We start from the raw sequence: 22,328 nt of genomic DNA on the forward strand, positions 1-22,328 counted from the left end.
GTAGTACTGTTTTTATAAATTTAATCAAAGATGCATTCCAAAGATTATTTGGTAATCTACATACATTTTCAAGACTCAAAAACAACCTAGGTTCTTTAACGAAATTTGTTTGACAATTTGTAAATTATAGATTATTCATTTATTTCATGCCGATGATCTAGCATGGAACTTTAAGAATAAATACACGTTTTCAGTCTGTAGGAAAAAAAAAACGGATTTCGAGGATAAATTTAAATTGAAGGGAAACTTCTCATAATACGCTCGAAACATACAATTTTTACTTATGAATATCTGTGACTAGGATAGCAGATTTGAATAAAAAAACTTTCCTCATTTTAAAGTTAATGCAGTTGTAAAGCTCAAGCAAAATTCTGAACGGGAATGATAAATATTGAAACAACACCGAATCTTTTTTCAAAAAACCGGTTAAACAAAATCACGTTTAATTTCGATATTTCTCTTTTCGATTGATTATTATCAATAAAGTTCTGAAAAATATTAACTAGTGTAATTTAAAGTGCGGCCCGCTGAAAATATTTGCAATTCAATGCGACCCGTTAACGAAAAAGGTTGCACACCCCTGATTAAAACCATCTATTCATAAAAAAATGTATTTTTATTGAAACGTGTATTTTTATTAAAAAGAAACAACAAATCTAACCAGAAATTAACACTTAAACTGGATCAATCCTATGCAAGTTTTTATTTAGTAAACTGAGATGTGATCTGATCATTTTTTCTTGGTAAAAATCTTAAACATAAGGTATAAACGTTTTAAACGATTATGACAATACTTCATGGGAGGTTGAATTTAAAAAAAAAATCAAATTGAAAGCTTTCAATAACAGTATACATTGGGAAGAATTGGAAACAAATTGAATATCTTTTCGTTAAATTTTATGAAGAGGTTTTCGTTATAAATCAGTGAATTCAAAAAAGAAAAGTATTATTGATTCTTTCTGTTGATTTGAAAAAAGCATTCATTGTAGAAAAAATTAATTTTTATAATTTATTTTTTTTTTTTCATTTCAAGATATCGATCCTAGTCTATAAATCCTATCCTTTTAAAATTTTTTTATAAATATAAAAAAATATCTTTTTTGCTATAAAGTGAAACCCCCAAAAAACGAGTTTGGCTCCTTACACCATTAGGAAAATTGTTTTCAAATGATATAAATAGTTCAACTCAAATCTACTTGTTTTCTAAAAGAGATACAGAATATTTACTTTATTTTTTATTGAAGATTATTCATATTCCACCATCAAACAATCAACGATGTAAGTGGGAACGTCGAATTCCGTGCCATTACCATTCGCATGATTCCCCCAAGATCCTTGGTTCAAAGTGCCTCGAAGCAAACATTTCAAAACGGAAAAACAATCACTGAGCTAGCTTCCAGGCGATGATGCTTCCATGCTGTTTTTGCCGCGTGAACCTATATCCTTCATCATTTTCCAGTTGCTTCAACAAACGTCTGGATGCAACTGTTTGGATGCTCTTGCACAAATTCGATCGATTTTTGTCTGTTTGATGTAAAGTGTCGTTGAGTTTTCGGAAAATTGGTTTTTCGATGGAAGAAATTGAACTTCCGTTATGATAACGGTACGGAATTTCGAATCTACGTTTTAGTTGTTGTGTTTACATTTTTAAAATGTGAAGTAGGTTGTTTCGTTTTTTATTACACAACAGCTTTAGAGGAGAATGAGAATACTTGATCCCTGGGGATACTTGATTCCTTAGCTTTATCTCGAAACTGGAATGTCTTACAAAAATCAAATGTTCTAGAAAAATGTGCCAAAATGAGCAAAATAACAATGCTTGTAGTTTAAAATTTGTTAACAAAATAATTGTTTGAGTAATTGAACTCTGTTTGAAAAATTTCATGGAATGTAACTTGAAGATCTTTTTCCATCACTTTAAAATGTTCCTTACATGGGAAAATTATGAAAAAAAAATTTTTGTTCCAATGTATCAATCGTTCGAGCGTAAAATGAACTTCAAAATGCCATATTTTCAAAGCAATGGAAAACTGTTGATTATGGGTACAATTGATCCCCCTTTCAAACGGCATATTCTTCTTCTGAATTGATCGTTATGATTGCTGATTACGAAATTACTAATATTTACCCAAAAACTAATATTGATCAAACAATTGTCTGAAGAAAAGAGCAAAAATAATTAATTTTCTCTTAATTATAAAAAATTGCGCCTTGAAGTATGCAATGTTATTAGCGTTGAGACAAAGTTATAGAATTTTCTTTTTATGTCTGCTATGAATTGTGAAATGAGAACAAACATGACCAAAATAGTTAATTAACATTCTATCTTGGGATTTTGTTTGATTTTTATACAAGGATTAGGGCTTCCTGAATAAAAGATCAAGTCTCCTTCAATAGGGGATCAAGTCTCCCCTAACTTCAGAAAAATCACAATTTTTTTACTCCCACGAAAATGCTTCTAGTTCATCAACGGGTTCAAGTATCGTTCTAATTTTTGGAGCATAAAAACTTGAAGTTACAAGCTGTCAGAAAATGTCAAAGACGGAGAGTTGCTATTTTTTCCAAAAAGATATGGTGAAAAAAAGAAAAGGGGATCAAGTATCCCCACTCTCCCCTAATTTTTGAAGTTTTTCTTATTGACATGAGACTAAAATAAATCTTTATTTAGACACTGTGCTTCTCAAGAAAGTAACAAATAACTCGCCGTTTTAGGCAATAAACTATTCCTATTGGTGGGAGGGAATCAAACTGCCATTCTTTGGTCGCATCCAAATATATTCTTGGGTCACTCTTGCGATTCACAATTCGCTCTATTTTTTGTGTACGTTCTTAAGTGCCGTCAGAATTTGTTTGCCAAAAGAAAAGCAGAAGGTATCCACATTTCGCCAAAGAAAGAAAGAGGATGCATTTGTTTGCAAACAGAAGCACTATTCACTCGCCCGCTTTCTGAAACGATTTCTCAGTAAGGTTTTTTTTTCGTTTCATTCGTAGGTTGCATCTCTACTGGGACCAATAAGGTTTGGATTGGATTTAAAATTGCTGCTGCTCGGTTCGGTCACGTAAACCGCATTCTTTGTAGGGTTTCAGAGATTCTGGAAACCCATGCATTGCGAACGGTTGGTTTCAAAATGAAGGTGGTGATTCTAAAAACTGCATTAATGCAAATTGGTCAGGTAATATTTTTACGGCAGCCATCAGGTGAAAATTGATGCAAGGATATTGCTTTGCCAACGCTCTTGGCTAGCGATTTAAAAGCATTCAGCAGCATCAGATAGGATATGCAATAAACACTTCTTCGGAACTTAAATTTGTTTATAAAAGAGAATTTTTAATTTTTTTTTCTCGTCGAAACGCAAATTGAACAGGTACGAATTAAAATTCCTGTACGAGTTTTGCGTCAAAAAATTTTAACTTAAGAAGACATCCTAGTAAAAAGACTTTTTATGATATCACATAAGACTGAGTCAATTTGGGGTCATTTTCGAATTTCTCAAAACCAGGGGTTTCGAAAGCCGCGTTTTGGTTTAAAACTTATTTATGGTTTTTTGAAGAATTTTCAAGTAATGTTTACATAGATTAATAATAACTTTTAAGTTTGTTTGGGAAATTCATCTTTTTGTTGAAAAAATCGACACCATTTTTGTTATGCAAATATATAATAAGCAAATTTATAAATTAATTAAAAGAAAAAATCCTAAGACAGTAACTTCGTATCTTATTAAATACGCCTTTTAGCATTGAAAAACAATCAATTCAACTGACATCACTGCTGCTACCTAGCGATGTATTGCATAACTACTTTACAAGCATTACCCCGCTAGACACCAGCAGTGATGTCAGATTAATTGTCTGTTTTTAAATGCCAAAAGACGTATCCCTATACAACAGCTAATAACTTTTTTGTCTATTAAGATACGAAGTTACCGTCTTTTAAAAAGTTGTTCAGTGGAAAATTTCCATTAAAAAATTTACAAATTTGCACAAAAACCATTAGCAAACTTGGTTTTACAGAAGAAACAAAAATGATGTTGATTTTTCAGAACAGAATATTTAATTTTCCCATACAAACCTAAACGTCAAAATTTGCTCCTGTAAACGTTTCTTAAAAATTTCGCAAAAAATCATGGTTGAGTTTTGAACCAAAACGAAGATTTAAAGACTCAAGGTTTGAGAAATTCGAAAATAACCTCAAATCGACTCAGTCTTATACCACATATGTTATATCGCCTACAAAGATGGCTCGTTTGTCTTGTATCATCAAAATATATAAAACTGTTTTGTAACGGATTAAATTATTCATTGAAAAAAAATTAACTCTATTAAGTAAAATGAAACCGGTCTATTTCAATTCAAAGTGTGTATGTTTATGTAGTGTAATGGGTGGGAGAATGCAACTTAGACTTATATTGCTGCTGCTGCTGTCGACTGGCGAGCGCTCGATGCACCACATGCAAAATTAATCAAAAAATCTATTAATGACCAATGTAAACGACCAATTACATTTATGATGTGCAATCACGTTGATAAGCTTTTTGATGAAAATCAGCTAGCACGAAGCTACTTTTTCGACATTTCATTCATACACCCAAAATTCAGCCTCTGTGCCAATGGCGTGTAGTCAATTTCATAGCATCATTGGTACAAGAAGATAACGCGACCGGCACTGATTCGATTTGCGCCCACCGGCATTAACCTCCCAGCTAATCGAATTGCGTATGTCTGAATGAAACAAAATAAAAACGTTTTCGCGTCCCTCCCCATCGCATCACAAGCCGAAGAAGGATGGAAATAAAAACCGGCCAACACCAGGCAGCCAGCGAACCGAGCACTGTGCGTGTGAATGTAGCAAAAGCAACAACAAAAACATCCTTCTAATTCAATCGACCGGCAAACACGGCTAAGCTGTGCGTGTGAATGTAGCAAAAGCAACAACAAAAACATTCCTTCAATTCACTGGCAAACAACACCGGCCAAGCTGCCCGGCTTTAGCAGCTGTGTATATGTAGCGTGTGTATGTAATAGCAAGCAGTAAGCAAAGCACAGTTCTCATTCAATGGGTTTCCCGTTCCTTCACTCCCGTTCCCTTTCCCGTTTCCATCTTAAGACAAAGGAATGCATTGAAAGGAGGCCAAACGCCGGGAAGCCGCCGTTGTACCTACGTTTTGTTTTGTGATTGATCGGTAACAGAAAGCGTATGACAAATATACCTCCTCCTGCATGAAGCTCGAATAGTACACTGGTTAGAATGTCGGACTGGCAAGACGATACAATTGGTGATGTGAGTTCGATTCTCACTACAGCGCTGTTGTTTTAATTTTTATTTTCTTGTTTCTGGGATGAATTATCCAATAGGAAGGAAATCCCATAAAATGTTTTTCTTGTTTCGCTTGAATGTAGTGGTCATCATTTTGGTTGGGAGCCGAGTCCTTATGCCAGTTACGGTTTTTCAAACATACCGTCTTCGGCACAGTGCACATTTCAGCGCATTATCGGCACAGAGATTTGCTAAATAGGCATTGGATTTTTGCAACCTCTTCTATGGGTGTAATACGACAAAAAAGATTTTATATGAGGCAAGCTTAGAAACTCTGTACTTGTTTATTTTCGACATCACCAATGATCATGACAATTTGACCAAATGAGGCAGATTAGTGACCTGTAAACTTTTTATTTTGGTCAATAAATTGGATTTTTTTTACCTGTACCAGTACTTGTGTTGTGAAAAGGCTGATAAAAAACGAACACTCAATGAAAAATAGTTCTTCAACACCAGGAATAGTTTGTCTGATAATAGCACAAAATTACTCTGAAAAAATTAGATGTATATGCTATGGCTTTAAAACACAATTTGGTTAAAAAGTGTATTCGAACTTATTGAACACCCTTTAAAGCATTTTTAAGTATTTTTTACAATAATATAAAAAAAAAACATAGAAATACAAGAGTAAAATAGTGGTAACTTTAAAAAAAATGCCTCCAAATCCTTTAAACCAAAAATAAAGTTCAACCAACTTATATTAGACACTTCAAGTAATTCAAGGTCAAGATTGTGAACTTACGATCAGTGGTTGTCAAGTGATAGCTGTTCAAATTTTGAGAACCGACTTTTTTTGACGGATGCTTTTGAAAAATTATCTTGAATAATTTTATTAAAATCTTTTTTTTTTTCATTTTAAAAGAAGAAAGGATCACATTAAAAACGGGGCGATTCAAATAATAATAAACTACTCAAAGATTTGTTAAAATTTCCAAAAAAATGTAAGTTTCCGTATTCTGCACGACATGTGGGAAAAATTAAGACTTTAATCACAGCATAATGATTGCATTGTCTTAAATATTTGAGAAAATATGGATTTGAACTCTGTAGTTTAACCCTCTGCTGCATGGATGATGAACCCGTTGGAAAAAAGAATACTTGTCACTGGAAATAACTTTATTTACCTCTAACTAAACAATTTATCAAAAAAAAAAAATGTCATTTTTTCCCAATTTTAAAAGATTGTTATAAAATTTGGATGCATTAAAACTGTTTGAAATCTTTTCCATTACTGAATTAGGCCTCAGCAATTATAAATTTATTTTTTTTTCTTTCCCCCCTTCGAAATTTAAAATAAACCAGAACTTTTTCCTTGAAGTTTGAAGTATTTTATGAAATTTTTGAAGAATTGTGTCCGAAAGATTACAAAAGCAAGAAGAAGCACATAGTGGAAGATGGGTTTTTTATAACCTTTTGTATTCTTGATTTTAATGATTTTTTCGATCAAAATTTACTTGATTCATAGGTTTTGAGCAATGATATAGTATGTAATTTTGTTGCAAATAAGCTTTCGTGCCATTTAATCCAATTTATAAGTTTTTTGCATCCCTTTTTTTCAACCCTCCACCCCCTCCTCTCGTTTCCGCTCTTATGATGAAAAAATTGAAAAATTCTTTTAAGACAAACAAGGGCTTGTATGCAGTAGAGGGTTAAGCAAAGCTCGTAAGGAAACATCAGATAAAAAACATCATATTGCTCGAATTGGACAGATGTTAAGAGGGCTTCCAAATAATTTAAACACACATGGCTATGTGTGCTTTAAGTAAAAGGATTCGGGATAAGGATCTTCAATGAGGCGGCCAGAACTTTTCCAGCACGTATCCGACCGAACAAATCCGGAAATTTAATCTAAAAACCTAGCAAAATCCGGGCATTTGATTTATTTATTGATGTCTTTGACTGGGTTGTCATACAGACCATAAGTATTAACGTGATCTTAAATTAGGTTATAAAGTTGACTTAAAAATTAGGTTACATCACGAATCAAACATTTAAATTTTAGAAACGGTCGACAAAAAATATAAACAATGTGCTGGCAAATTTGCTCAAAATCCAAGAATTGATCAACAAAAATCAAAGAAAAAACCTGAAAAACAAACTTTCAATAAAAACCCATCAGTAGATTTTAAATTGTATTTTAGGCTTCCAAAAAACCCTTTGTGATTGTTTTTATAAAATTTGGCCCACAATTTTCGTTTTTTTACGCATAAATAAAAATGTATAACACAATTAGTTTTTTTTTGTATGATTTGGCAAATAAAGTGGATAAATCCGAGAAAAATACGAGCTTTTTCAAAGAAATCCGGGCAACCGGACTGGACCGAATTTTTCCCAAATTTTGTTTTAAATATCCTGGCAAGTCCGGATAAAACCCGGCTATCTGGTAATCTTAATCTACAATCACAATCCAGAATTCAGATTCTAGAAATTATAGAACTTTTAATTTGTGCTTCAACCAACGTTTCGATTTATATTAATTGTTTACCAAGGAATTTTACATTGGTGCTCTTGCCGAGATGCACTCCCAAAGCGTTCATCATTTGTTGAAATTTTTAATGATTAATATTCTGATATTTGCCAGGGCGTCGGCAGCTACTTTGTCGTTCAAAAAACGTCTGTATCACATCTGCTATCACTCAACTCACTGTTTATAATAATAAACAGTGAGTCGAGTGATAAATGTTTTACCACGGACGATATTCAAACGACGGAAAAGGCACCTATGCCCTGGCCGAAACCAGAATATTGGGCACCCAGAATTTCGACGATGAATGAACACTTAAGGAGTTCATCTGCTTCGGACAAGAACACGAAAGTCCGATTCCTTGATAAAGGTTTAGTATAATTCGAAACGTTGGATGAAGCAGTCAAGATATACAGAGGATTATGAGATCCAGATTCGAGATTCAGGATTGGGATTGTATATTCATTACCCGGGATCAGAATCAAGATCGAGCTCAGAAAGCAAAGTTCAGGATCGACATCCAATTTCAGGATCTTGAAATCAGTAATGGTGTGGCGGCCCATTTAAAAATAAAAAATTAAATGGATCCAAATAGGATTAGCTTTCCAGATTGCCTGGATTAATCTGGACTTACCCAGATATTTGAAACAAAATTTAGGAAAAGGCCAGTCCGGCCCGCTTGCCCGGGTTTCGTTAAAAAACTGGATTTTACCCGAATTTATTTAATGTATTTGTAAAATCTAACAAAAAAAACTCAAATCGAGTTATTATCACAGATAAAAAGATGTAAAAGCTGGAACAAAAAGTCTTCAGAAACCGTTGAAAGTTGACTAAAAGCAGTGCCATCTATTGCTTGATTTATAACTCTTCAACGGTGCAATAGATATCAATGTTTTCAGATAGCTCTTTTTAAAGTAACAATTTTTCGAAAGGGCGCAATCGTATATAACTCATAGATACATAAACATATATACATAAATATATTGTACCATTTCAAACTGATAAATTGCTTAATGTTAAAGGAATTACTTTTAACTGAGAAAACTGCATCATCATAATTTTTATTCACTAAAGAGAATGCCGTTATAACAAACGGCCATGAATAAGTTTTTACACTTTTTGAACGCTCATCGGAGTCAGAAGAACCTAACCTACACCCATAGAAGAGGTTGCAAAAATCCAATGCCTATTTAGCACATCTCTGTGCCGATAATGCGCTGAAATGTGCACTGTGCCGAAGATGATATGTTTGAAAAACCGTAACTGGCATAAGGACTCGGCTCCCAACTAAAATGATGCATGACCACTACATTCAAGCAAAACAAGAAAAACACTTAATGGGATTTCGTTCCTGTTGGATAATTCATCCCAGAAACAAGAAAATAAAAATACAAACCACAGCGCCCGTAGGGAGAATCGAACTCAAATCACCAACCATATGGTCTTGCCAAACCGATATCTTAACCAGTGTACTATTTGAGCTTCATGCAGGAAGTGGGATATTTGTCATAGGCATTCTGCCACCGATCAATCACAAAAGAAACGCACGACAGTGGCTTCCCGGCGTTTGGCCTCCTTTCAAGGTATTCATTTGTCTTATGATGGAAACGGGAAAGGGAACGGGAGTGGAGGAAACGGGAAACCCATTGAATGAGAACTGTGCTTTGCTTACTGCCTGCTATTACATACACACGCTACATATACACAGCTGCTAAAGCCGGGCAGCTAGGCCGTTGCTTGTTTGCCGGTGAATTGAAGGAATATATTCTTGTTGCTTTTGCTACATACACACGCACAGCTTAGCCGTGGTTGTTTGCCGGCAAATTGAATTGAAGGAATGTTTTTGTTTTGTTGCTTTTACTGCATACACACGCACAGCTCGGCCGTGGTTGTTTGCCGGTGGATTGAAGGGATTGAATTAGAAGGATGTTTTTGTTGTTGCTTTTGCTACATTCACACGCACAGTGCTCGGTTCGCTGGCTGCCTGGTGTTGGCCAGTATTTATTTCCATCCTTCTTCGTCTTGTGATGCGATAGGGAGGGACGTGAAAGCGTTTTTATTCTGTTTCTTTCAGACATACGCAATTCGGTTAACTTGGGAGATTAATGCCGGTGGGAGCAAATCGAATCAGCACCGATCGCGTTATCTTCTTGTACCAATGATGCTATGTAATTGACTACACGCCATTGGCACAGAGGCTGAATTTTGGGTGTAGCATTGAAATAGCTAACGGAAGAAAAAGCGAACAAGTTTAAGACTAATATTTGTCATTTACTAAATCATAAATGTGTTTGGAATGTTCATCAGTAATTTTATCGAAACTTTTCTATCTTATGAGTATCTTAATGGAAAAAAAACATTAACAATTACCTCATAAGACCTGTTCAAAAATGACTAGAAGTTTGATTTTGTTTTTTTTTTATACTGAATTTTCTTTTTGACAGTTCTCTCTGCTTTACTTGGAGACATCTGGTGGCACATCCAAATAGCATTAAATCGATTTAAAATGTTCGTTGGGAGCTTGTTCATCTGTTTTATTCTTATTTTTATTACTTTTGCGTCCAAGAACGATTTTTTTTTGAAAAACTTTATCAGAATATTCATGAACGGTGTTTCGAAAGCCTAGAAATCGATTTAAAATTTACTGAAGTGTTTTGATTTAAAAAAAGAGTTTTCATTTTGATTATCGTTAAATCATTCCGTGGTTTGGCCAAATTTTCCCGGATTTTGAGATAAGTATATTGAAGTTAAATGCCCGAATTTGGACAAGTTTTAAGATAAAAATGCCCGGATTAGCCAGTACGAATACGTGAGAGAAAAATTCAGCAACCTTAATCAAGGTTCAGAGATCAGAGTTCAGAATTAGAAGACGATTATCTGTTCATTATCAAGGCCCGTGATTCAAGATCAAAATCAGGTGCAAGGGTCAGAACTCCATGATCAGGATTAGGATTGAAATCGGGAACGGGATCGCGTGACGCAACAGGATCAAGGATGCCAAAAATTCTGTGTTTTTGACAAAAAAAAATGTAGAATTCTGTGATTTGTACCTAAAATTCTGCGAAGGTTTTTTGTTACGCTATTTCGTTGAAATTAATTTGAAAATCATGTGAAACATCAACAAATTGGAAAAAAAAAATCAATTTACATATCCTTGTTTTAAAATTTTCATAAGCTTGAGTCAGAAATAAAAAGTAGAAATTGAAAGTTTTTATTTTGGGAATCTGTACAAAATTTAAAAAAAATATGTGAAAATTTAAAATATTCTGTGATTTGTGCCACATATCCTGTGACTAAATCTTGCTCAAAATTCTTTGATATTTCAGATTTTTCTGTGATTTTATATAAAAAACGAGCTTGATCAGGATGTTAATCAAATCTCGGATCAGAGTAAGGAGAAGGTTTTGGATCTGAAATGGAATCAGAATCGAGATTCCGGATACAGATTAGCGAAAGAACTCAAAATCCTGCGCATTTCTGTTCTTGAAGTTGTAGATATAAATTTGAAAAAGTTGAGTGATAGCAGGTTAATATGGAATTGACATTGAAAGTCTACACAAACATAATTATTCAAACAAAAGTTTATTTATTGAAATATTTTGAATTTTCAAAAATTGTGAATTAAAAAACCTTCTCAATTTGCTATAGAATGTAAAACGTTATCAAAGGACATATGAATCTATCGTATAATCATTTTATACGAAAGAATATCTTATCTTAGCTACGAAAAAGCATTGAGCTTATTTTTTCAAAAAAAAAAAAAAATTCAATATAAATTTTATTCTTTTCTCGTGTAATACAGTAAAAATCTCAAAGTGGGTCCTAATATTCATGCATTTTTTAACATACCAGTTTGAAGCACCAATCCAAGGTTATCGATCAAGGCGACGGATCTGAAAAAAAAAGAAAAAACTATCATTAAAACATTCTTCTGCCGTATGACCAACACATTTCTTCATACAAAAAAGTCAAAGTGTTCATTAGAAAGCTCATTGTTCTTCTACGATTAAAAACAAGTATAAAAAGATACCCTAAAAATAAGAATGGAGCTAATTCAGAAGAAAATAAAACGTAGACAAAATGTTAACATGTTCATTTTAGGAATAAAAACTCTGCTGAGCATGTTTTCTTAGATTATCAGGGAAGAGTTAATGAATCATGTCAAAAAAGGATGGCATTTGACAACAAAAATACTGTGCAAAAAGTTATGGAGTATCTTCTTGAAAATTTCTAAAAAAAATCATATCTACACGACCCAAGGGAAATTTTTCCGATTTAGTACCCTTGGTAAATACCTTATTTCAAAGCAGCAGCAGTAATCAATAGTGGGTTGTGATAGTGGGTGACTTTTGAAATATCCATTATAATTTTAATAAAAATAATTGTTATCATTTTAATGATTTTCTCATGAACGGAATCGCACCTGAAATGTCGCATTTTATAGCCATTTTTTTATATGTTTCATCATTTCATTTTGCCCCTACAATGATGAGAGGTATGGAGGTATCATTTCAATAACTGCTTTATTACGGTCCCAACCGAGCAATGGAGCCTGTTTTTTCCCCGCTCCCAAGTGACAACAACAAACCGTCACATAAAACTGTTACCTATTGAACCTATTTTTGATGACCTCCATTTTGGGCCGAAATAAGGAAGACTCGACAAAACCTCACAACTGCTGATAGGCTGTTTGTCTAGGCATTTATGCTAACAAAATTCGCTTCCCCGGACGTCATCTCACCCAATTTTATCTCAGCTGTCAATCCCCCGACCCCTTGGAAGTAGAAAAAGAAGCTCAACACAAGTGTTGCCGATTTCTCCACACCAACTATATTAGAAGCAGGCAGCAGAAAGCAGCACCACAACCATCAGGTGTCAAATCATCCCCCCCTACCCGTTTCCGAAAAGGAAAGCGAAAAAAAAGTACTGGAAGCTGCCCTTCAGATGTCAATTCCGAACGAGGATGTTTTTTTTCGTTGCTATCCGACTTTTGATGCTGCGGAGGAGGTGGAAGTTTTCTTGTCTTTTTCACCCCCCTCAAAAAAAAAAAAAATATAAGAAATAACACAGCCACACCGCACCCGGCTTCATACTGCCGAAGAAATGGGCCGTAAAATAAACTGTTATCAACATGCCACTTTGTAGAAAAACCTATCTCCTGGCGGGATAGAAGCCGAAAAGAAGAAAACGATGTTTTCATCCGGCAGTTGGGAGGATATTTTTTTCTCTTCTTTCTAGAAGATTGTTGAAAAAGATTTTCACGGAACATTAGGTGGTCTCGTGTGCTGCAAGTGTTTATGTTTTGCAGTTTTTGATGCCCCTGTGTTTGACAGTTTTATCAATAAACTTTTTAAATGTTAGAATCCTAATAATTATCGTCACATGATTTCAATAATTCTTCAATTTTGCGCTGAAGTTCAAAAAATCATTCAATAATTAAGAGGGTTATAAAAATGAAAAAAAAAAAAATTAAAAATTTAGTACCCATCTCATTGAATATTATCAAATCAAATCAAGATAAAAATATCTTCACTTAAATGATTATCAACTCTTCTCAACACTTCTCTACTTAACTCTTCTCTACTCTAATCTACTAAACTCTACTCTACTCTGCTCTACTCCACTCTACTCTTCTATTCTCTATTTGACTCTACCCTACTCTACTCTTCTTTACTCTATTCTACTCTGTTCTACTTTACTCTTCTCTACTCAACTCAACTCTATTCTTCTCTACTCTACTCTTCTCTTCTCTTCTCTATTCTACTCTACTCTATTCTAATCTACTATACCCTACTCTACTCTACTCTACTCTACTCTATTATACTCTACTTTACTCTTCTCTTCTATACTCTATTCGAATCTACCCTACTCTACTCTTCTTTACTCTATTCTACTCTGTTCGTCTTCACTCTTCTCTACTCAACTCTGCTCTTCTCTACCCTACTCTACTCTACTCTACTCTACTCTACTCTACTCTACTCTACTCTAGTCAACTCTACTCTACTCTACTCTACTCTACTTTACTCTACTCTACTCTACTCTACTCTCTTCTACTCTACTCTACTCTACTCTACTCTACTCTACTCTACTCTACTCTACTCTACTCTACTCTACTCTACTTTACTCTACTCTACTCTACTCTACTCTACTCTACTCTACTCTACTCTACTCTACTCTACTCTACTCTACTCTACTCTACTCTACTCTACTTCATTCTACTCTAATCTTCTCTACTCTACTCTACTCTACTCTACTCTATTCTACTCTACTCTACTCTTTACTCTCCTCTACTATTCTCTACACTACTCTACTCTACTCTACTCTACTCTACTCTACTCTACTCTTCTCTACACTACTCCACTGTTCTCTTATATACTATACTCTACTCTTCTCTATTCTACTCTACTCTACTCTTAACTCTTCTCTTCTCTTCTTAACACTATTCTACTCTACTCTTCTCTCCTTTACTGTACTTCACTCTACTTTACTCTGCTCTACTCTACTCAACTGAACTCTACTCAACTCTACTCTCCTCTACTCCACTCAATTATATTCTTCTCTTTTTTTATTCTACCCTACACTTCTCTACTCTACTCTACTCTACTCTACTCCACTTTACTCTACTCTACTCTACTCTTCTCTACTCTACTCTATTCTATTCTACTCTTCTCTACTGTACTTCACTAAACTTTACTCTACTCTACTTTACTCTACTCAACTCTATTCTACTCTACTCTACTCTACTCTACACCACTTTACTCTACTCTACTTTACTCTACTCTACTCTAAAACTCAACTCTTTAGTCTACTCTACTTTTCTCTACACAACTCTACTTTACTCTCCTCTTCTCTACTGTACTTCACTCAACTTTACTCTACTCTACTCTACTCAACTGTACTCTACTCTACTCTACTCTACTTTACTCCACTCAACTCTACTCTACTCTTTTTTACTCTACTCTACACTACTCTACTCTACTCTTCTCTACTCTACTCTATTCCATTCTACTCTTCTCTACTCAACTCTAATCAATTTTTTCTACTCAACTGTACTTCACTCTACTCTTCCTACTCTATTCTACTCTATTCTACTCTTTACTCTAACCTAGTGCATCTAGAGTAGTGAAGAGAAGAGTCACTACTTTACTCTACTGTACTCTTCTGTATTTCATTCTGCTCTTCTCTACTCTACTCAACAAGACTCTACTCTACTCTACTCTTCTTTACTCTACTCTACTCTACTCAACTGTACTCTACTCTACTCTACTCTACTTTACTCCACTCAACTCTACTCTACTCCTTTTAACTCTACTCTAAACTACTCTACTCTATTCTACTCTACTCTACTCTACTCTTTACTGTACTCTACTCTTCTCTACACTACTCTTCTTTACTCTCCCCTACTTAACTCTACTTCACTCTACTTCACTCAACTCTACTCAACTCTACTCTACTCTTCTCTACTCTACTCTATTCTATTCTACTCTTCTCTACTGTACTTCACTAAACTTTACTCTACTCTACTTTACTCTACTCAACTCTATTCTACTCTACTCTACTCTACTCTACACCACTTTACTCTACTCTACTTTACTCTACTCTACTCTAAAACTCAACTCTTTAGTCTACTCTACTTTTCTCTACACAACTCTACTTTACTCTCCTCTTCTCTACTGTACTTCACTCAACTTTACTCTACTCTACTCTACTCAACTGTACTCTACTCTACTCTACTCTACTTTACTCCACTCAACTCTACTCTACTCTTTTTTACTCTACTCTACACTACTCTACTCTACTCTTCTCTACTCTATTCTATTCCATTCTACTCTTCTCTACTCAACTCTAATCAATTTTTTCTACTCAACTGTACTTCACTCTACTCTTCCTACTCTATTCTACTCTATTCTACTCTTTACTCTAACCTAGTGCATCTAGAGTAGTGAAGAGAAGAGTCACTACTTTACTCTACTGTACTCTTCTGTATTTCATTCTGCTCTTCTCTACTCTACTCAACAAGACTCTACTCTACTCTACTCTTCTTTACTCTACTCTACTCTACTCAACTGTACTCTACTCTACTCTACTCTACTTTACTCCACTCAACTCTACTCTACTCCTTTTAACTCTACTCTAAACTACTCTACTCTATTCTACTCTACTCTACTCTACTCTTTACTGTACTCTACTCTTCTCTACACTACTCTTCTTTACTCTCCCCTACTTAACTCTACTTCACTCTACTTCACTCAACTCTACTCAACTCTACTCTACTCTATACTACTTTACTCCACTCTACTCTACACTACCCACTCTACTCTACTCTAGTCCACTCTATTAAACTCTACTCAACTCTTCACTCTACTCTACTCTTCTCCACACATCTCTTCTCTACACTACTCTACTCTACTCTACAGTACTGTACTTCAGTCTACTCTACTCTACTCACCTAAACTCTACTCTAAATTACTCTACTCTACTCTACTCTACTCTTCTCTACTCTACTCTACTAAACTTTACTTTACTCTACTCTACACAACTGTACTCTACTCTACTCTACTCTACTTTACTCCACTCATTTCTACTATACTCTTTTTTACTCTACTCTTTTTTACTCTATTCTACACTTCTCTACTCTACTCTTCTCTACTCTACTCTATTCCATTCTACTCTTCTCTACTCAACTCTACTCAATTTTTTCTACTCAACTGTACTTCACTCTACTCTTCCTACTCTATTCTACTCTTACTCTACTCTTCTCTACTCTACTCCACTGTTCTCTTATATACTCTACTCTACTCTTCTCTATTCTACTCTACTCTACTCTTATCTATACTCTTCTCTTCTTAACACTATTCTACTCTACTCTGCTCTACTCCACTCTACTCTTCTATTCTCTATTTGACTCTACCCTACTCTACTCTTCTTTACTCTACTGTACTCTACTCAACTTTTCTCTACTCTACTTCACTTCACTCTACTTTTTCTACTTTATTCTACTCTACTCTACTCATCTCCACTCTACCCTACTCTACTTTACTCTACTCTACTCTTAAACTCAACTCTTTAGTCTACTCTACTTTTCTCTACACTACTCTACTCTACTCTCCTCTTCTCTACTGTACTTCACTCAAATTTACTCTACTCTACTCTACTCAACTGTACTCTACTCTACTCTACTCTACTTTACTCCACTCAACTCTACTCTACTCTTTTTTACTCTACTCTACACTACTCTACTCTACTCTTCTCTACTCTACTCTACTCTACTCTTCTCTACTCTACTCTATTCTATTCTACTCTTCTCTACTGTACTTCACTTAACTTTACTCTACTCTACTCTACTCAACTCTATTCTACTCTACTCTACTCTACATCACTCTACTCTACTCTACTTTACTCTACTCTACTCTAAAACTCAACTCTTTAGTCTACTCTACTTTTCTCAACACTACTCTACTCTACTCTCCTCTTCTCTACTGTACTTCACTCAACTTTACTCTACTCTACTCTACTCAACTGTACTCTACTCTACTCTACTCTACTTCACTCCACTCAACTCTACTCTACTCTTTTTTACTCTACTCTACACTTCTCTACTCTACTCTTCTCTACTCTACTCTATTCCATTCTACTCTCCTCTACTCAACTCTACTCAATTTTTTCTACTCAACTGTACTTCACTCTACTCTTCCTACTCCATTCTACTCTACTCTACTCTTTACTCTAATCTAGTGCATCTAGAGTAGTGAAGAGAAGAGTCACTACTTTACTCTACTGTACTCAACTTTTCTCTACTCTACTCTACTCTATTCAACTTTTCTCTACTCTACTTCACTTCACTCTACTTTTTCTACTTTATTCTACTCTACTCTACTCATCTCCACTCTACTCTACTCTTCTCCACTCTACTCTACTCTAGAATAGAACTCTACTGTACTTCACTCTACTCTTCCTACTCTATTCTACTCTACTCTACTCATTACTCTTATCTAGTGAATCTAGAGTATTGAAGAGAAGAGTCACTACTTTAGTCGACTTTTCTCTACTCAACTAAACCATACTCTACTCTACTCTCCTTTACTCTACTCTACTCTACTCTACTCTACCTTACTCTACTCTACTTTTCTCAACTCTACTCTTCTCTACTCTTTGCTATTCTACTCTACTTTACTCTACTTTACTCTACTCTATTCTATTCTACTTTACACTTTACTCTTCTCTACTCTTCTCTTTACTACTCTACTCTTCTCTTCTCTTCTTTTCTCTTCTCTTCTCTACTCTACTCTACTCTACTCTACTTTACTCTACTCTACTCTTCTCAACTCTACTCTTCTCTACTCTTTGCTACTCTACTCTTCTTTACTCTACTTTACTTTACTCTATTCTATTCTACTCTACACTTTACTCTTCTCTACTCTTCTCTTCACTACTCTACTCTTCTCTTCTCTTCTCTTCTCTTCTCTTCTCTTCTCTTCTCTTCTCTTCTCTACACTACTCTACTCTACTCTACTTTGCTCTTCTTTACTCAACTTTATTTCACTCTACTCTACTCTACTCTGTTCTTCTTTATTCTACTCTACTCGACGCTACTCTACTCTTCTTTACTCTACTCTATTCTACTCTACTCTACTGTACTTCACTCTATTCTTCCTTCCCTATTCTACTCTATTCTACTCTACTCTTCTCTTTACTCTACTCTACTCTTCGCTTCACTACTCCACTCTACTCTTCTCTACTGTACTTCACTCTGCTCTGCTCTGCTCTACTCTACTCAACTGAACTCTACTCTACTCTACTCTAATCTTCTCTACTCTACTCTTCTCTACTCTGCTCTACTCTATTCTACTCTTCTATACTCTTTACTCTCCTCTACTCTTCTCTACACTACTCTTCTCTTCTCTACTCTACTCTATTCTACTCTTTTCTACTCATTCAACTCTTCTCTACTCTTCTCTACTCTTCTCTACTCTTCTCTACTCTTCTCTACTCTTCTCTACTCTATTTTCTCTTCTTTGCTCTACTTTGCTTTATTCTATTATATTCTTTTTTGCTCTGTGTATCTTTTTCCTACACTTCTCTACTCTATTCTACTTTACTCTACTCTTCTCTAATCTTCTTTATTCTTCTTTACTCTTTTCTACATTTCTCCAAACTTCTCTTCTCTACTGTACTCTACTCAAGTTTTCTCACGTCTTTTTTTGCTCCATTGAACTTTATGCACCTATAGTTTAACCTTCCTTACTCTACTGTGCTTATTTTTTATCCTATGTTATCTCATCTTGTTCCAATATTATCTCTTGTTTTATTTTATTATTCTTTTTTTTTAAATCATGGATGCATAATCAGAATGCTTAACTAAATATGGAAAAAAAAATCGAATGAAACATGCACTGATTTTTTCATTTATTTTAAAGCTGAAACTGTCGCACGCAGAAGGACTTTCCATCAAACTTTCATCGACATTTTTTTCTCAATTTCTGCACTGGATACCAAAAGAATGTCGGTCAAAGAAGTTGAAATAATCCGGGCATGCATGTTCCGTCACAAAACAATATTGCCACTTCTTTCCCATCTTACTAAGGAAAAAGTTTCAAATTAGAACCTTTATTGGCTTGTGAGCTAATCCCGGATTTGCTGGCTTAACTTCGCCACCCTGGAGGCGTTTCTGAAGGAAATGAGGGAAAAAAGTCTACATCCATTCCGCGGTTTGGATCGAGATTTTTTGTATTATCGTGAGCATGAAAAAGAAAACTAATCTTGAAGAAAAGTTATTCAAGATTTGAGAATGATATTGAAAAAGCAAATTCAACTTTTAAAAAATTTCAAAAAGTAAAAGTAACACAACAAATATGACGAAAGCATTTCAAGGCATCGATTAAGATTGAAATCGTTGTTCTTAAAAAAAACAGCCCAATGTAGTCACAATGCATGTTAGCTAATAGAAGCATGAATTTTCTCCCTGCAACAGCGAAACATTTTTATTAGCATGCACACGCCAGGTTTCCGGAATTTTCCTGAAGCAAAAATCCAAGACAAATATTTATCTTCCGAAGTAAGTAACCTCTTCGATCTCTTGAGAAGCAGCGCCATCACCGGAATGCTTGAGGGCCAGTCACGCTAAAACGATGCTCTTGAACTTTTTCCCTTCCACAACAACGACGCTTAGATGGATGTTTGTATGTTCGAAAGTATGTACCCAAAGTCAGGCCCAAGATGGTTCCAAACGTCAGTCAGTCTTCCTCCAAGGGATTCTGCAAGAAGCGTCAACCTCAACCCACGAGATGACTTCCTTCACCCACACGTTTCCAGATGGTTGGCTTTCCATCATAGCAAAATTCTCGAGAAGGGGAATTATATTGTACGAACCATTTTATCCACCCCATCGGATTTGTCTAGCTAGGTACTATTACTGTTGATCGCTTTTAGAAAGGACCATGGAGCCTCGAAACATCCGAAGGAATTTCGACGAATCATACCGTCTTGGCAACATCGTCATCAGCGTCATCTTGCCCCAAGGTATGGTTATGCTGATGTCGATTCTGTACGCGAAGGATTCAACCCTCTCGCCACTGATTGAAGTGTGAAGCTCAACAGAAAGTTGCATCCTTCGGAAGATGTTTGGCGGTTTTATTGACCTTTAGTCTAGTTGAGGAACCTTATTTTTGAAAAAGGGGAATGATTTTGTCCACAAAAGATACTTATATGTACGGCTCTTAACAACTCGAATTTCGAGACCTCCGTGACAGCATGTCGGAGCTTAAGCATGGGTTGGTAGGCTCGATTTGGGGTCATTTTTAAATTTCTCAAACCCTGGGGTCTAAATAGCTTCGAATAGGTTTAAAACTTAACTATGGTTTTTTACAGAATTTTTAAGTAACGTTCACATGAAGAAATTTAAACTTTTATGTTAGTATGGGAAAATTTAATATTTTGTACTGAAAAAAATTAACATCATTTTTGTTTCTTCTATGGAACAAAACCTGCTCCAATTTATAAATTCTCTACAGGAAATTGACTCTGTCAAATGGGTGGGTAAATGACCCATCGTTAAAATCCAAGAAAAAAAACCATGAGCGTGGAATAAGTAAAAAGTCATATTGACTCTCGGCTGGTTAACAAAGTTATCTATAATTTCTAGTATAATAGGAAACACACAGAGCCTCCCATAGTATCAAAGTAAAAATATTGGCCTTTGCAATCGACCCAGAAATGCGAAATTGGTATCTGTTAGAACTACTGAACCAATTCAAAGAATGCAAAAAATCAAATTGCAAAAGATACAGAGGCGATTTTTGCCACAGTTCAAATTTTAGATTTTGATAGATAATGAACTTTGTAATAAAGAAAAATCCATAGCTCTTCTGGGGCCGTTTTGTTTTGAATGGACGGCTTTGATTAAAATATGAGAGTGGACAACTCATTTAAAGTTAGTATGTGTCAAACTATAACTTCATTTCGAAATTCAAAACGCCTGTGTTCTTAAAAAAGTTACGTTTGGTCAAAACTAAAAACATAATTTTTCAGATTTTTTGATTATAACTTTGTATGCAATAACATGAAAATTTATTCGAAAATTGTCAGTGTTTTGGGTTTTCTTGGATATTTTCTTCTCATGTGATGCAAAACAAATTTCAATAAATGTTTAAGTGGAAAACTCTTTAGCTACAACTTTTTTTTGAAGACTTCAAAGCGCAGGGAAAAAAAGTGTTAACGTCGCAAACAAAGCAGTCTTTCTTTCAAGGAAATTATCTAGCAACACTGCCAGATGCAAATTATCCATTTTTCATAAATGTTGTACTTACCTACTAGCAAAAAGTTATCGAATTCAGACTCATGAGACGTTCACAATTAATTTTCAACCAATTCTAAAAATTGTTCACGGTTATCAGAAGTTTAAAGTTACCAGATGTCATGATAAGAGTGTCCATTTCCGTGAATTGCATGTTCGGAATTCCCGACGGCCTCTTTTAACTTGATATTCTTTTGCGGATCGCCGAAAGAATATCAAAGTTATGGGTGTTTGAAAAGAGGGTTTTTTTTCAAAAAAACTTAAACGTTGTCTAATTCGAAAAATAAAAGACTTAGAAACCTACAAAAATACATGTTCTTTTATGGTGCTGAGACGAACAAAATTTTAAATTTTGGAGAAAATTCGAAGACCCCCGGAGCAAACCCGTCGAATAGTAAATGACAAAAATGACAAAAATGACAAAAATGACAAAAATGACAAAAATGACAAAAATGACAAAAATGACAAAAATGACAAAAATGACAAAAATGACAAAAATGACAAAAATGACAAAAATGACAAAAATGACAAAAATGACAAAAATGACAAAAATGACAAAAATGACAAAAATGACAATAATGACAAAAATAACTAAACTACACAAATGACAAAAATTACAAAAATGTCAAAAATGACAAAAATGACAAAAATGAAAAAAATGAAAAAAAAAGAAATAAAAATCACAAAAGTGACAAAAGTGACAAAAGTGACAAAAATGACAAAAATGACAAAAATGACAAAAATGACAAAAATAA

The 22,328-nt window shown here is 34.7% G+C and overlaps 1 protein-coding gene across 3 annotated transcripts in view; it reads right to left on the reverse strand.

Moving 5' to 3' along the window:
* LOC129744484 (Ig-like and fibronectin type-III domain-containing protein 1) overlaps positions 1-22,328 on the reverse strand; it is a 707,683-nt gene that overhangs the window by 539,315 nt on the left and 146,040 nt on the right. For all 3 annotated transcript variants that reach the window (XM_055737013.1, XM_055737011.1, XM_055737012.1), the window contains exon 3: positions 11,631-11,674. The gene's annotated coding sequence lies outside the window, so the exon portion shown is untranslated. The remainder of the gene's footprint in view (positions 1-11,630; positions 11,675-22,328) is intronic.

The sequence above is a fragment of the Uranotaenia lowii genome, chromosome 2 (genome assembly GCF_029784155.1).
Source record: "Uranotaenia lowii strain MFRU-FL chromosome 2, ASM2978415v1, whole genome shotgun sequence".
Lineage (NCBI taxonomy): Eukaryota > Metazoa > Arthropoda > Insecta > Diptera > Culicidae > Uranotaenia > Uranotaenia lowii.